The 13895-nt window shown below is 44.1% G+C and overlaps 1 long non-coding RNA gene across 1 annotated transcript in view; it reads left to right on the top strand.

Annotated features, from left to right (window-relative positions):
- LOC126082772 (uncharacterized) overlaps nucleotides 1-13895 on the top strand; it is a 421330-nt gene that overhangs the window by 213960 nt on the left and 193475 nt on the right. Inside the window, exon 4 of the long non-coding RNA XR_007518643.1 lies at nucleotides 8115-8184. This is a non-coding gene — a long non-coding RNA (uncharacterized LOC126082772). The remainder of the gene's footprint in view (nucleotides 1-8114; nucleotides 8185-13895) is intronic.

Genomic DNA, 13895 nt, shown 5'->3' with positions numbered 1-13895 from the left:
CTATATTGTTGTCAATTGCTTTATCCTCCAACTCCTCCACTCTGCATTCCAGTTGCTCGTTTCTGCTCCTCTGATTTCCTATTGAGTTGTCTAATTCTGTAATTTTATTGTTAATATTTTGGATTTCTGAATGCTGTCTGTCTATGGATTCTTGTAGCTTATTAATTTTTCCACTATGTTCTTGAATAATCTTTTTGAGTTGTTCAACTGCTTTATCAGTGTGTTCCTTGGCTTTTTGTGTAGATTGCCTTATTTCATTTCTGATGTCATCCCTGATGTCTTGAAGCATTCTGTAAATTAGTTTTTTATATTCTGCATCTGGCAATTCCAGGATTGTATCTTCATTTGGGAAGGATTTTGATTCTTTAATTTGGGGATTTGTAGAAGCAATCATGGTCTGCTTCTTTATGTGGTTTGATATCGACTCTTGTCTCCGAGTCATCTATAAGATATTGTAATGATTTATTTTATATTTGCTGGCTGAGTCTTATCTTGTTTTGTTTTCTTTTGATATACATAGATGGGCTACTAGATTGTGCTGTCTTAATTGTTGTAACCTTTGAATCACTTATGGCCTCTGACCAACTGGTTTGGGCTGTTATGAAATATATAAGCCTAAGAGTCCATTCACTATTCTTGAGTAGAATCTGATTTTGTGTCACCAAGTGTGTGGTGTAGAATGTCACCTGTTCACTTAGAGGAGTGGTGGTGATAGTTGTGTGCACCAGATTCTAGTAGCAACAGGGGTCACACTCCAGGGGGGGCAGGATGCTGGCAGGCTTCCCCCAAGTGCCAGCGAGTTAGGTGTGTCTCTATTCCTAAAGCACTTTGGTGGGTGGGCTCTGCAGCTGTACCTTAGGCACCCAATGCATGTACCCCTACAGATTGGTAGGTGTACCTATCCTCAGACCCCTGTGGCAGGAGGCTAGGTGGTTTGGGCGGAGCTTCAGTCCTCAGTTCCCTGTTGTGGGTCAGTGAAACCTATTCTCAGACCCCTGTGGCAGGAGGCTAGGTGGTTTGGGCGGAGCTTCAGCCCTCAGTTCCCTGTTGTAGGTCAGTGAGGCCTCTGTTTAATAGGTAGAGATATCAGACCTGGGAAACTTCTCTTTCCAGTAATCCGCTAAAACAATTAGAGTCAGATCCGTATCAGAATTGCATTTGCATTATAATAGCCACCTTGTTCCCTGTAGGGATGAAAGTCCAAGACTGTGGATCTCATATGCTTGGCTGGAGCTGGTTCTGTATTTTTAGTCCAATTTTGAGAAGTCAGGGAAGGATTTTTGGTCCCTGGGTTTTTTGTAGCTGCTTCTCTCAGGCCAGGAGAATGGTTTAGGAGAAGACAAAAAACAGACAAAACTGCAGAGCACTTCACTCTCTCGTCCAGGAAATTCCAATGTTAATGAACCCACCTGAGAAGGGGAGGGGAGGGATCAGATAGATAGGAGAGAGTAGCACCCAGGAATATAGACAAACTTACTTATCTTGCTTGGTGATGAATCTTTTATCTGAGATTCCCGGGGGGCCTGTAGCCTGTGTGCGTTGGCTGGGTCAAGACTGCCCCTGAGGGTCAGGCCTGCATCCTGTGCTTGTGCTGTCTCATCAGCCGTGGTCAGTTCCTCCGCTTCCAGTCCAAAGCCCAGTGCCAATGTTCCCTGGCTGGGATGGCACACTCCAGGCTCCAAAACCAGTCGCTGCCTCCCAGTGACTTCTCCTTCTGTCAGCCGCATCGCTGCACTGCCTGCGTGTACTGGCTGGGCTTCCCCTGAGGTCACTTCTGGGGGCTAGGGCTGCGTCCCGTGTTTGCACCATCTCAGGATGCCAGGCTCAGCTGCCCTGTGTCCAGTCCAAAGCCCGGCACCAAGGTTTTCTGGCTGGGACACTGCCTCCAGGCTCCGCAGACAGTCTCTGCTTCCTTATGGTTGTTCATTCTCTCGTTAGCCACATTAGTGTGCAGCCTGCTTCTGCTGGCTGAGTCTCTGTCACTCAGGTCAACTCTTTAGTTCTGTGTTTGATGGTCAGGGTTCGTAGATTGTCATGTATGTGATTGATTCACTTGTTTTTCTGAGTCTTTGTTGCAAGGGGGATGCGAGGTAGCTTCTACCTAGTCAGCCATCTTGGCCCCGCCTCTCAACCCCATAATTTTTTGAAATACAGTGTAAACGTTTCCTCATATCATTAAAACTTCTACAACGTTATTTCTAATTATATATATTTCTGGTGCTAATGAAAAAAAAAGAGAGACAGAATGATAGGATACTCACAGAAAGCTCCCCAAACCAAGCCAGGGCTTGTGAAAAATGGATGATGAAAATGATCACTGGGGATTTAATAGTGACCTGTGAGAGGCCAAAGCCAGACTGTCCCCAAAAGCATTCTGAGAACATTACTTAAAGCTGGAGGAAAGAACTAGGTAAGTCACATGTGGATCTAGAAAATGGGGGACACCTGTATCTTTTCCTTTTCACAGCACCACAATCCATCCAGCAGCAGAGGAGAACCAGAAGACAGAAGCAATGAGAGTTTTTTCCAACATAACTATCTTTAATCCCATTTAACAGAGGACTGTTCTGTAAGCTAAAGCTACTGTTCTTCATTTCCAACCATGGAAGTACAAGTGCACTCTGCCCAGTCCTTGGCCTCCCTCTCTGCCCTCACTGTATCTGTACAACAGCCCAGAAACACCATTGGGATAGGGGAGGAGCATTAGCCTAAGAGTGGGGGAGCTGAAAATCAACATCTATTTTGGGGTTCCCAATTTGAGGGTCTGACACACGGAAGAGGAGAGATTGCCACTGGCTAAGATGATGCTTCTTCCTTTTCCGATGTGTGGAAGGGTCACTTTTTTTAGAGGCATTGAGGGTTGGACCTCACCCACAGGGGAGGGTTGCCTCCCAGAGACTCCAAGGTCAGTCCCTGAGGAGGGCCTCTTGGCAGCAAGTGATGGGGCTCTAACCTGAGCTGAGATCTTATACTTGGCCATGTCCAGGATGGCTGACTCACTGTCTCAGGACATAGGCGCTGAGATGCTCTCCAGGAGCCCTGAACTCCATGGCGTAGAATACCAGAGGCAGGCAGAGGACTCTTAGAAAGACCCCAGGGCGGTAGGCTTTGTTGAGATGCCAAAAGGAAGGCAAGGCTGGGGAGTTCCTCCTCTTCCTCCTCCTCTACACTGGACCCTTCCTAGGTGTTTCACTAATGGGAGAGGTTTCTATGAACATTAAGGCTTCTCTGGCCCCCAGTCTAGGTGAAGAGCGCCTAGCACCCTGGTGAAAAGAGGTTGAATGTTCAAACTTAAGTTTCTGTGACTTTTGACGCCATGTAAAGAGAGCAAGTTCTTTTGACTTAGACAGGTTACTGTCTCCTCTGCTATCTTTTGGCAGGTCATCTGCATTCAACTTTTTTGTGCCAATTCCTCCCTAATTCCTAGGTGGAGGCTGTAGTTACCTGTGCTCCCTGCATCTTCACTGGCCTCAGGTTCTGGAAAAAAAGTGAATCCATGGGGGGAACACCATAAGTTGGGGCTGCCTCCACACCCTTCTCCCCTTTCAACTCTAGCAGTTGCTTCTCTACCAGCTGCAGGGAAGGAAAATGGACAGTTAATTGCTCTGGACAGGTTGTGAGAACATGTGGCTGAGCAGGTGGTGGAGACCATGGTATTATTGCAAGGAAAAAGGGAAGTCAGTCACATGACTCTGGTTCAATAACCAGTACTGTGGCTCTAGCTGCCCATTCTCCTGTGCAGTATTCCCAGTCTTTGACTCCTTATGATGCCTCCTCTCTGCCTCTCCACTGTATCCTACTTCCTTGTTCTGCACCTGCTCCCACACTAGGAGCTGTCCTTGCCCAGAAGCCCCGGCAGCCAAGGCACTGTTGGGTTAGATGAAATCCTGTGGGTTTCATATTATGATTCTCCCTTCTTCCTCTGGTTTACCTGAGCAGGAGTGAGTCCTTCCTCTTTCTCCAGCTCCTATATTAAGGACTAGGGATCCACCTGTGATTCTGGCAATAGTAACATTTCAGAAATTGAGGGTGAATAATTGCTTTCCTCTGATAACGGAAGGAGATGGTGTGTGAACATACTTTACAAGGTGTAATCAGTGATTTGGAGGATCTAGAAGACGATCTATAATCCACCTCTAGAGTTTGCATCCAGTGTTGCATTAAAACATCACACCCCAACCTGCACATATGCAGACACACACACACATTGATCAGGTTGTAAGGAGTAGAGGCTAATTACAATATCCTGGGGCCAAACGCCAGATATTTGTTTACCGGAATGACAAAACTATGGCACCTGCAGACACCAAACCTCCACTCCAGCCCACCTTGGTGATAAATGCTTCCTGTAACACAGCTTGTCAGTGTAGCTCAGGAGTCCCAGGTCTGGGTATATCCCAGTCTCTTCCTGCTGCTGCTCGTTTTCTTCTTCTTCATGTTTTCCATCTGGCTCCATAGTGGCTGAATGGGCAGGTCCAAGCAGACCTTCCATGATTTCAACATGCTCTTTCATGACTCTGGGAGGACCTCACTGGGTCACATGGGCTCCCAAGGGTGCTGGGGTCTGTGTTGATGCTGGTTGGGGGGCTGCCCCTTGGGACCTCTCTTTGTTAGGATGAACACTGTAGTTTGGGTTGGAAGGGAGGAGGTGAGTGTCGCAGCAAATTCCATCTCTTCCCACCTGTTACGAATTGACTTGTGTCCCTCCCCGCAAAATGTGTATCAACTTGGCTAGGCCATGATTCCCAGTATTGTGTGGTTGTTCACCATTTTGTGATCTGATGTGATTATCTTATGTGTTGTAAATCCTAACCTCTATCGTGTTAATAAGGCAGAACCAGAGACAGTTATTTTAATGAGGCAGGACTCAATCTACAGGATCAGGTTGTATCTTGAGTCAGTCTCTTTTGAGGTACAAAAGAGAAAAGCCAGCAGGGAGGAGCGGAACTTCGTGCTACCAAGAAAAAAGCTCCCGGAGCTCAGTGTGTCCCTTGGACCTGGGGTCCTTGTGCTGAGAAACTCCTAGACCAGGGGAGGATTGATGACAAGGGCCTTCCCCCAGAATCAGCAGAGAGAAAAAGCCTTCTCTGGGAGATGCTACCCTGAATTCGGACTTCTAGCATCCTAGATTGTGAGAGAATAACTTTCTGTTTGCTAAACCCATCCACTTGTGGTACTTCTATTATTCCAACACTAGATAACCAAGGGAAATCCTGTTGGTGTAGTGGTTAAGTGCTACAGCTGCTAAACAAAAGGTCAGCAGTTCGAATCTACCAGGCACTCCTTGAAACCCTATGAGGCAGTTCTACTCTGTCCTGTCGGGTTGCTATAAGTTGAAATCGACTCGATGGCAGTGGATTTATGGAGATAACTAAGACACCATGCAACCACAAGTTGTAAGGGCAGAATTTTGGAGACACTGAAATGGTTCCTGGTGGGGCAGGCACACCTGAAGCCACAAGAACTGTGGGAGGAGAAGATATAAGAGGTAGAAGGTCCAAAAGAGTTATCCTTTGAGGAAGCTTGAAGCTATTGCTTTTCCAAGAAGTCCTCTTATTGAGACTCGTGTTTTAGGGTGATTAGATATTGGATTCCACTATTGATAATCCATGTGAGACAGTAGTTATGAAGCTTGATGAGCTCACTACCTAGTGTGTAATGAAGTGTAGCTGAAACTCCAGGCTTCTGGTAGGCTTTGCTGATAGAAATAGCCATTGCCACCTCTTGAACAAAAGTACCACATGTAAAGACAATGGCCATCTCTAAACATAGCCAGTCTCTACATACCTTCTTTGACCCCTGGCCCTCAGCTCCTGTTGAACTTGGATAGCCATACCTGTGCACTGGCTAACCACAGTGGATGAACGTCTGTGAGGATCAAGCTTGTCCAGAGCTAGAGGAGGCAGGCATGCATTCCTCTGCTGCAACTTCTGAATCTGCAACTTTTCCTCTGCCTCAGACTCCATGAACCTAACAAGGTTGAGGGAGGCACAGGCCATGATGAGAAGAAGGCAGGGAACTTCAGGAGTTCCAGCACCAGGCTGCAGTGGATTGTGGGAAAGTAGAGAAAGATGTGCCTTCAATGAGCTGCCAAGGTCCTGAATAAGTCCATTTTCTAGGAGGGAGTTGCTCTGTGTGGCACAAACAATGTTTGGGGGTCCCTTACATGTCCACCACATCATCCCTTCAGTGCAGCACAAGTTATCATAACTTAGGTAGGTTGTAAAAGAAATGAGCCATGCCTTCTTGGAAGCTCCTCCTGGCAGAGCCACAGTGCTCACTTCCTTTCCATACCATTAGTGCCCTCAACACTGACATTGGCTTCTTTGATTTCAATCAAATCTACATGACACACAGCAGGACCCCACTCATGGACACCCTATTCCAGGTCTGTCCTGCCTCAGCCTGAAAACGCATACAGTAGAGCTGACAGACTGAAGCTGGGAGATGGGATGAAGTTGATTGTAGATAACACCAAGGACCAGTTCCTAGATCCCCGGTCCTAGTCTCAGGCTTTGAACCCTTGAGCTATAAACCAGGGAGATACTTGGGTCCAAGAGATGCTGAGAGGAAGGTAGAATGTAACATTTCAGGAGTGTTTCAGATTCCTCTGATGATTTTTTTTAAACCAAGGGAGGAAAGACAATAAGGGTCAGAGACACGCCCACAGGTGATTGAGATGCTGCCTTCCCCGGAGCAAAGCTTTTCAGACTTGGCTATTCTTGGATGGTTTTAGAACAGTTTTGTGCCAGTTGTCATGAGGAAGAGTGGTCCCAAATTTCCTGTCAGCTATAAGGACACTGAGGAAAGGTGGAACCCAGCTGGTACAGCATATCACCTCACTGCGAGTGCCAACAGCTTGGAGTTTATCTCCATGGGAGCCGCATTGTTTATCCCCAACCCCATCTTAACACCCTCAATATCGAGGCATCCACAAATCCAAAATGCAGAAAGGGTGAATTTCTTAAAGAATGTAGAACAGAAAAATCCAAGCAGTGAATGCTGTGGTAGAAATTGTCTGAGGTTGCAGAGGGATCATCAGGGAACTAGGAGCCCTATCCAAGTGCACACCTCCTCCTCACAACACCCCTTCTGATTTATACCAACACAGCCAGACAGCAGCCACTCTCACCCAACCCTCTTCATGCCTCATCACTCAGTCCCAGCAGGGTCAGGATGCCATGAACTCACTTTCCTGCCATCTGGTAGAAGATCGTCTGGTCAAAGTTGCTTTTGGACTATCATTCCTGCAGGGATTACCACAGTCCCTCCTCCAGGGCGATGGTGGGCTTCAGTTCAGCCAGGCATTGCAGGAGTTGGCTAAAACCCCATGCATGTCTGTAATTTTCTACAAGTAAATGTTCCATCCCCATCTTGACCCCGCCCCATACAGCTCCCTTACCTATCATCACATCCATGTTGCTATTTTTCCATGTCAAGGGTTTATTCTCAGGTTTCCAGTGCTTTTTCTTCCTGATACCAGTCACAGAGCCTCAGAACTATACTAAGACACATTCCTGGGAGGGACAGCCAAAGGAAGAGGAGGTACTTTTGAGTCCTCAGTCTGATTGTGAACTGCATGACCTGCCAGAGCACATTAAAATATAGATTCTAAAATGAATGAACATTTTCACCAGCTTCCCATTTGACTCTGGAGAGGGGAGTAGGGGGCTACACTTTGGTGAACACAGCCCTAGAGTGCCACAGTGTGGAGAGCAAGAGTTCTGTCCAGAAGCAAAGATGAAGGAACCCATGCGAGAGACCCCTGTTCTGTCTCAACATTTGAAAATCATGCTGCCCAACCGATTTGAGACCACAATAGAACAGGGAATACAGAGCTATTCAAGAATCAGGGAATCCCTATAATTGCTATAAAGTAGGATTTGGCAGACTTCCTTTATTCTTGGTAATGGATGGAACGTAGATTGCTTCAGTCATTTAGCCATTGGGTGAGCAACATGTATACAGAAAAACATCCTGTGGAATGTGATAATTATCTGATACTGGTTCACCCATGATTACCAAGGGGCAGTACGGGGTTAAGAGAGATGTAGGATCTGCTGTGAAAAGACAATGCTTCCCACAAGATTAATCTCTCTGCCTTCCATTCACAGAAGCCCATAACCCTGGACTTCATGGCCAAATTCTGCTCACACATACTGTAGCTAGGACCTATTGGCTTTTGTGAGTACTTTTCTTATACTATGTTGCCTTTCCTTCATAACAGTGACAATAATGGACATTTTTTAATGAGGCTCAACATGTGTCAGGCACTCTGCTGAGCACTTCATACATTAGCTCATGATAGCTGTTGTGTTAGGCTGGGTCCTCTAGAGGAGCAAAGCTGGTGATATATATATATATATATATGTATACACACACGTATATGTGTATGTGTGTGTATATATATATATGTATGTATATATATATATATATATATCTTTAGAGAGATTTAACTCAAGGAAATGGCTCATGCAGTTGTGGAGGCTGCCAAGTCCTAAATCAGTGGGTCAGGCTGGAGGCTTCTTCTAACTCCTGTGGCTGTAGGGGCTGACGAACCCAAAATCAGCAGGTTAGATGGCAGGCTGCTGGTTCATGGGGCTGCTAGAGGTGGTGAATCCCAAAATCTGCAGGTCAGGTGGTGGGTTGCTGGCTCATGTCCCAAGAGGTGGAGGTCAGATGATGGGCAGTGGGATGTAGGATTCGGATTGAGAGTGAGCCTTCCTGGAACCTCTATTTATATATGAGAGGCAGGCCACCACTGCCAAGGAAACTTGCCTTTCAACTGATTGCTTATAACAGATTTCATCTTGGAGATGATTACATCGTATCAGATTTCATCATGGGGTGAATATATTATATCACATTTCATCATGGAGGCAACTACATTATACTATATTATGGAATAGAAATCAGTCCAATGTCTGTCAAACCACAGAGAATCATAGCCTACCCAAGATGACAAATAACCATCACTGCAATCTTCTGAATTAATTATAATTGTTCTCGTATTTGGTGAGATACTCAAGGGTGAAGATGTACAATGCCCTGCTCAGGATTACAGACTGAGTAAGGGCAGAGCCAAGCCCTTCACCACTATGCATACTCTACTACCTCCGTGTTCTAACAGGAATTCTAAAGAGGAATGAGGGCGAGAGTATACTTAAAATGGTTGCCCTAGGCCCTACCCTAGGAAGAAGGACCTGGCAGCCTACTTCTGAAAAGAAGTAGCCACTGAAAACCTTATGAATAGAAGCAGAACATTGTCTGATATAGTGCTGGAAAATGAGCCCCTCAGGTTGGAAGGCACTCAAAAGACAACTGGGGAAGAGCAGCACTAGATGACTAAAACAAGCTGTTGCCTCGAAGTAGAGTAGACCTTAATGATGTGGATGGAATCAAGCTTTTAGGACCTTCATTTGCTGATACGGCATGACTCAAAATGAGACGAAACAACTGCAAATGTTCATTAATAATTGGAACGTGGACTGTCCGAAGTATGATCCTAGGAAAATTGGAAATAGTCAAAAATGAAATGGAACACAGAAACATCAATATCCTTGGCACTGAAATGCTGAAATGGACTGGTATTGGCCATTTTGATTGGGAAAATTATAAGGTCTGCTATGCCAGGAATGACAACTTGAAGAGGAATGGTTCTTTTTTTTTTTCCCATCAAAAAGAATATTTCAAGATCTATCCTGAAGTACAATGCTGTCACTGATAGGATAAAATCCATACACCTACAAGGAAGACCAGTTAATATGAACATTATTCAAATTTACACACCAACCACTAAGGCCAAAGATGAAGAAACTGAAGATTTTTACCAACTTCTGCAGTCTGAAATTGATCAAACATGCATCAGTAAAAAAAAAACCAATTACTGGTGATTGGAATGCAAAAGGTGGAAACAAAGAAGAAAGATCAGTACTTGGAATATATGGCCTTGGTGATAGAAACGGTGTTGGAGATCAAATGATAGAATTTTGCAAGACCAATGATTTCTTCATTGCAAATGCCTTTTTTCAACAAAATAAATGATGGCTATATTCGTGGACCTCGCCAGGTGGAGTACACAGGAGTCAGATTGACTACTTCTGTGCAGAAGAACAATGGAAAAGCTCAATATCATCAGCCAGAACAAGGCCAAGGGTGACTGTGGAACAGACCATCAGTTGCTCATATGCAAGTTTAAGTTGACACTGAAGAAAATTAGAACAAGTCCATGAGAGCCAAAATACAACCTTGAGTACATACCACCTGAATTTTAAAAAAAAAAAAAAATTTTTTTTTTTTTTTTTAATTTAGAGACCATCTCAAGAATAGATTTGACTCATTGAATGCTAACGGCCAAAGACCAGACACGTTGTGCAATAACATCAAAGCCATCATGCATGAAGAAAGCAAGAGGTCATTAAAAAGACAGGAAAGACCACCTACAGACTGGGAAAGAATATTCAGCTATGACATCTCAGACCAGCGCCTGATCTCTAAAATCTACATGATTCTGTCAAAACTCAACCACAAAAAGACAAACAACCCAATCAAGAAGTGGGCAAAGGATATGAACACACATTTCACTAAGGAAGATATTCAGGCAGCCAACAGATACATGAGAAAATGCTCTCGATCATTAGTCATTAGAGAAATGCAAATTAAAACTACGATGAGATTCCATCTGACACCAACTAGACTGGCATTAATTCAAAAAACACAAAATAATAAATGTTGGAGAGGCTGCGGAGAGACTGGAACTCTCATACACTGCTGGTGGGGTTGTAAAATGGTACAACCACTTTGGAAATCCATCTGGCGTTATCTTAAACAGTTAGAAATAGAACTACCATACAACCCAGAAATCCCACTCCTCGGAATATACCCTAAAAATACAAGACCCTTCACACAAACAGATATATGCACACCCATGTTTATTGCAGCTCTGTTTACAATAGCAAAAAGCTGGAAGCAAACAAGATGTCCATCAACGGACGAAAGGGTAAATAAATTGTGGTATATTCACACAATGGAATACTACGCATCGATAAAGAACAGTGACGAATCTCTGAAACACTTCATAACATGGAGGAATCTGGAAGGCATTATGCTGAGCGAAATGAGTCAGTTGCAAAAGGACAAATATTGTATAAGACCACTATTATAAGATCTTGAGAAATAGAAAAAACGGAAAAGAACACATACTTTTGTGGTTACAAAGGGGGGAGGGAGGGAGGGAGGGAGGGAGAGGGCTTTTTATTGATCAATCTGTAGATGGGAACTGCTTTGGGTGAAGGGAAAGACAACACTCAAAACATGGAAGGTCAGCCTAATTGGACAGGATTAAAAGTAAAGAGGTTTCCGAGATAAAATGAAAGCTTCAAAGGATAGCGAAGCAGGGGCTGGGGTCTGGGGAACTTGGTTTGAGAGGACTTCTAAATCAATGGGCAAAACAATTCTATTATGAAAACACTCTGCATCCCACTTTGAATTGTGGCACCTGGGGTCCTAAATGCCAACAAGCAGCCATCTAAAATACATTAATTGGTCTCAACCCACCGGGAGCAAAGGCAAAGGAAGAACACCAAGGTCACACGACAACTAAGAACCCAAGAGACAGAAAGGGCCACTTGAACCAGAGACCTACAATATCCTGAGACCAGAAGAGCTAGTTGGTGCCCGGCCACAATCGATGTCTGCCCTGTCAGGGAACACAACAGACAACTCCTGAGGGAGCAGGAGACCAATGGGATGCAGACCCCAAATTCTCATTAAAAGACCACACCTAATGGTATGATTGTGACTAGAGGAATCCCAGAGACAATGCTCCCCAGAACTTCTGATGGCACAGGACAGGAACCATCCCCGAAGACAAATCATCAGGCATGAAAAGGACTGGTCAGTGGGGGGGAGAGAGATACTGATGAAGAGTGAGCTAATTAAATCAGGTGGACACAGGAGAGTGTGTTGGCAACTCTTGACTGGAGGGGGGATGGGAAGATAGAGAGAGAGGGAAGAAGGTAAAATTGGCACGAAACGAGAGACTGTAAGGGCTGACTCAATAGGGGGAGAGCAAGTGGGAGAAGGGAGTAAGATGTATGTAAACTTACATGTGACAGACTGATTGGAATGGTAAATGTTCACTTGAAGCTTAATAAAAAAAAAAAAAAGACAGGAAAGAAAAAAAAGACCAAAATGCATGTCAGAAGAGACTCTGAAACTTGCTCTTGAACGTCGAGTACCTAAAGCGAAAGGAAGAAATGATGACGTAAAAGAGCTGAACAGAAGATTTCAAAGGGTGGCTCCAGAAGACAAAGGAAAGTATTATAATGACATGTGCAAAGACCTGGAGTTAGAAAACCAAAAGAGAGGAACACGCTCAGCATTTCTCAAGCTGAGAGAACTAAAGAAAAAATTCAAGCCTCGAGTTGCAATAAAGAGTCTATGGGCAAAATACTGAACAACACAGGAAGCATCAAAAGAAGGTGGAAGGAATATGCAGAGTCACTATACCAAAAAGAATTTGTTGACATTCAACCGTTTCAGGAGGCAACATATAATCAGGAACCGATAGTACTGAAGGAAGAAGTCCAAGCTGCGCTGAAGGCATTGGCAAAACACAAAGCCCCAAGAATTGATAGAATACCAATTGAGATGCACAAAGCCCCCAAAATTGACAGAATACCAATTGAGATGCTTCAACAAGTGGATGTAGGACTGTAAGTGCTCATTTGTCTATGCCAAGAAATTTGGAACACAGCTACCTGGCCAACCAACAGGAAGAGATCCATATTTATGCCTATTCCAAAGAAAGGTGATCCAACAGAATATGGAAATTATCTATCAATATTGTTAATATATCACTTAAGTAAAATTTTGCAGAAGATCTTTCAAAAGTGGTTGTAGCAGTACATTGACAGGGAACTGCCAGAAATTCAAGCTGGATTCAGAAGAGGATGTGAAACTAGGGATATCATTGCTGCTGTCAGATGAACCCTGGCTGAGAGCAGAGAATATCAGAAAGATGTTTACCTGTGTTTTATTGACTATGTGAAGGTATTAGACTGTGTGGATCATAACAAATTATGGATAACGTTGCAAAGAATGGGAATTGCAGAACACTTGACTGTGCTCATGAGGAACCTGTACATAGATCAGGAGGGAGTCGTTAGAACAGAACAAGGGGATACTGTGTGGTTTAAAGCCAGGATAGATGTGGGTCAGGGTTGTATTCTTTCACCATACTTATTCAGTCTGTATGCTGAGCAAATAATCTGAGAAGCTGGACTATACGAAGAAGAATGGGGTATCAGGATTGGAGGAAGACTCATTAACAAGCTGCATTATGCAGATGACACAACCTTGCTTGCTGAAAGTGAAGAGCACTTGAAGCACTCACTGACTACCAAAGACTACAGCCTTCAGTATGGATTATACCTCAACATAAAGAAAACAAAAATCCTCACAACTGGACCAATGAGCAACGTCATGATAAATTGAGAAAAGATTGAAGTTTCAAGGATTTCGTTTTACTAGGATCCACAATCAACAGCTATGGAAGCAGCAGTCAAGAAATCAAATGATGCATTGTATTGGACAAATCTTCTACAAAAGACCTCTTTAAAGTTTTAAAAAGCAAAGATGTCACCTTGAAGACTAGGGTGCGCCTGACCCAAGCCATGGTGTTTTAATCGTCTCTTATGCATGCTAAAGCTGGACAATGAATAAGGAAGATCGAAGAAGAGTTGATTCCTTTCAGTTATGGTGTTGGCAAAGAATACTGAATATACCATAGACTGCCAAAAGAACGAACAAGTCTATCTTGGAAAAAGTACAGCCAGAATACTTCTTAGAAGCAAGGATGGTGAGACTATGTCTCACATACTTTGGACATGTTA

This window comes from Elephas maximus, chromosome 9 (assembly GCF_024166365.1).
Source record: "Elephas maximus indicus isolate mEleMax1 chromosome 9, mEleMax1 primary haplotype, whole genome shotgun sequence".
NCBI classification, from domain to species: domain Eukaryota; kingdom Metazoa; phylum Chordata; class Mammalia; order Proboscidea; family Elephantidae; genus Elephas; species Elephas maximus.
This window is presented reverse-complemented; position numbering and strand designations above follow the sequence as displayed.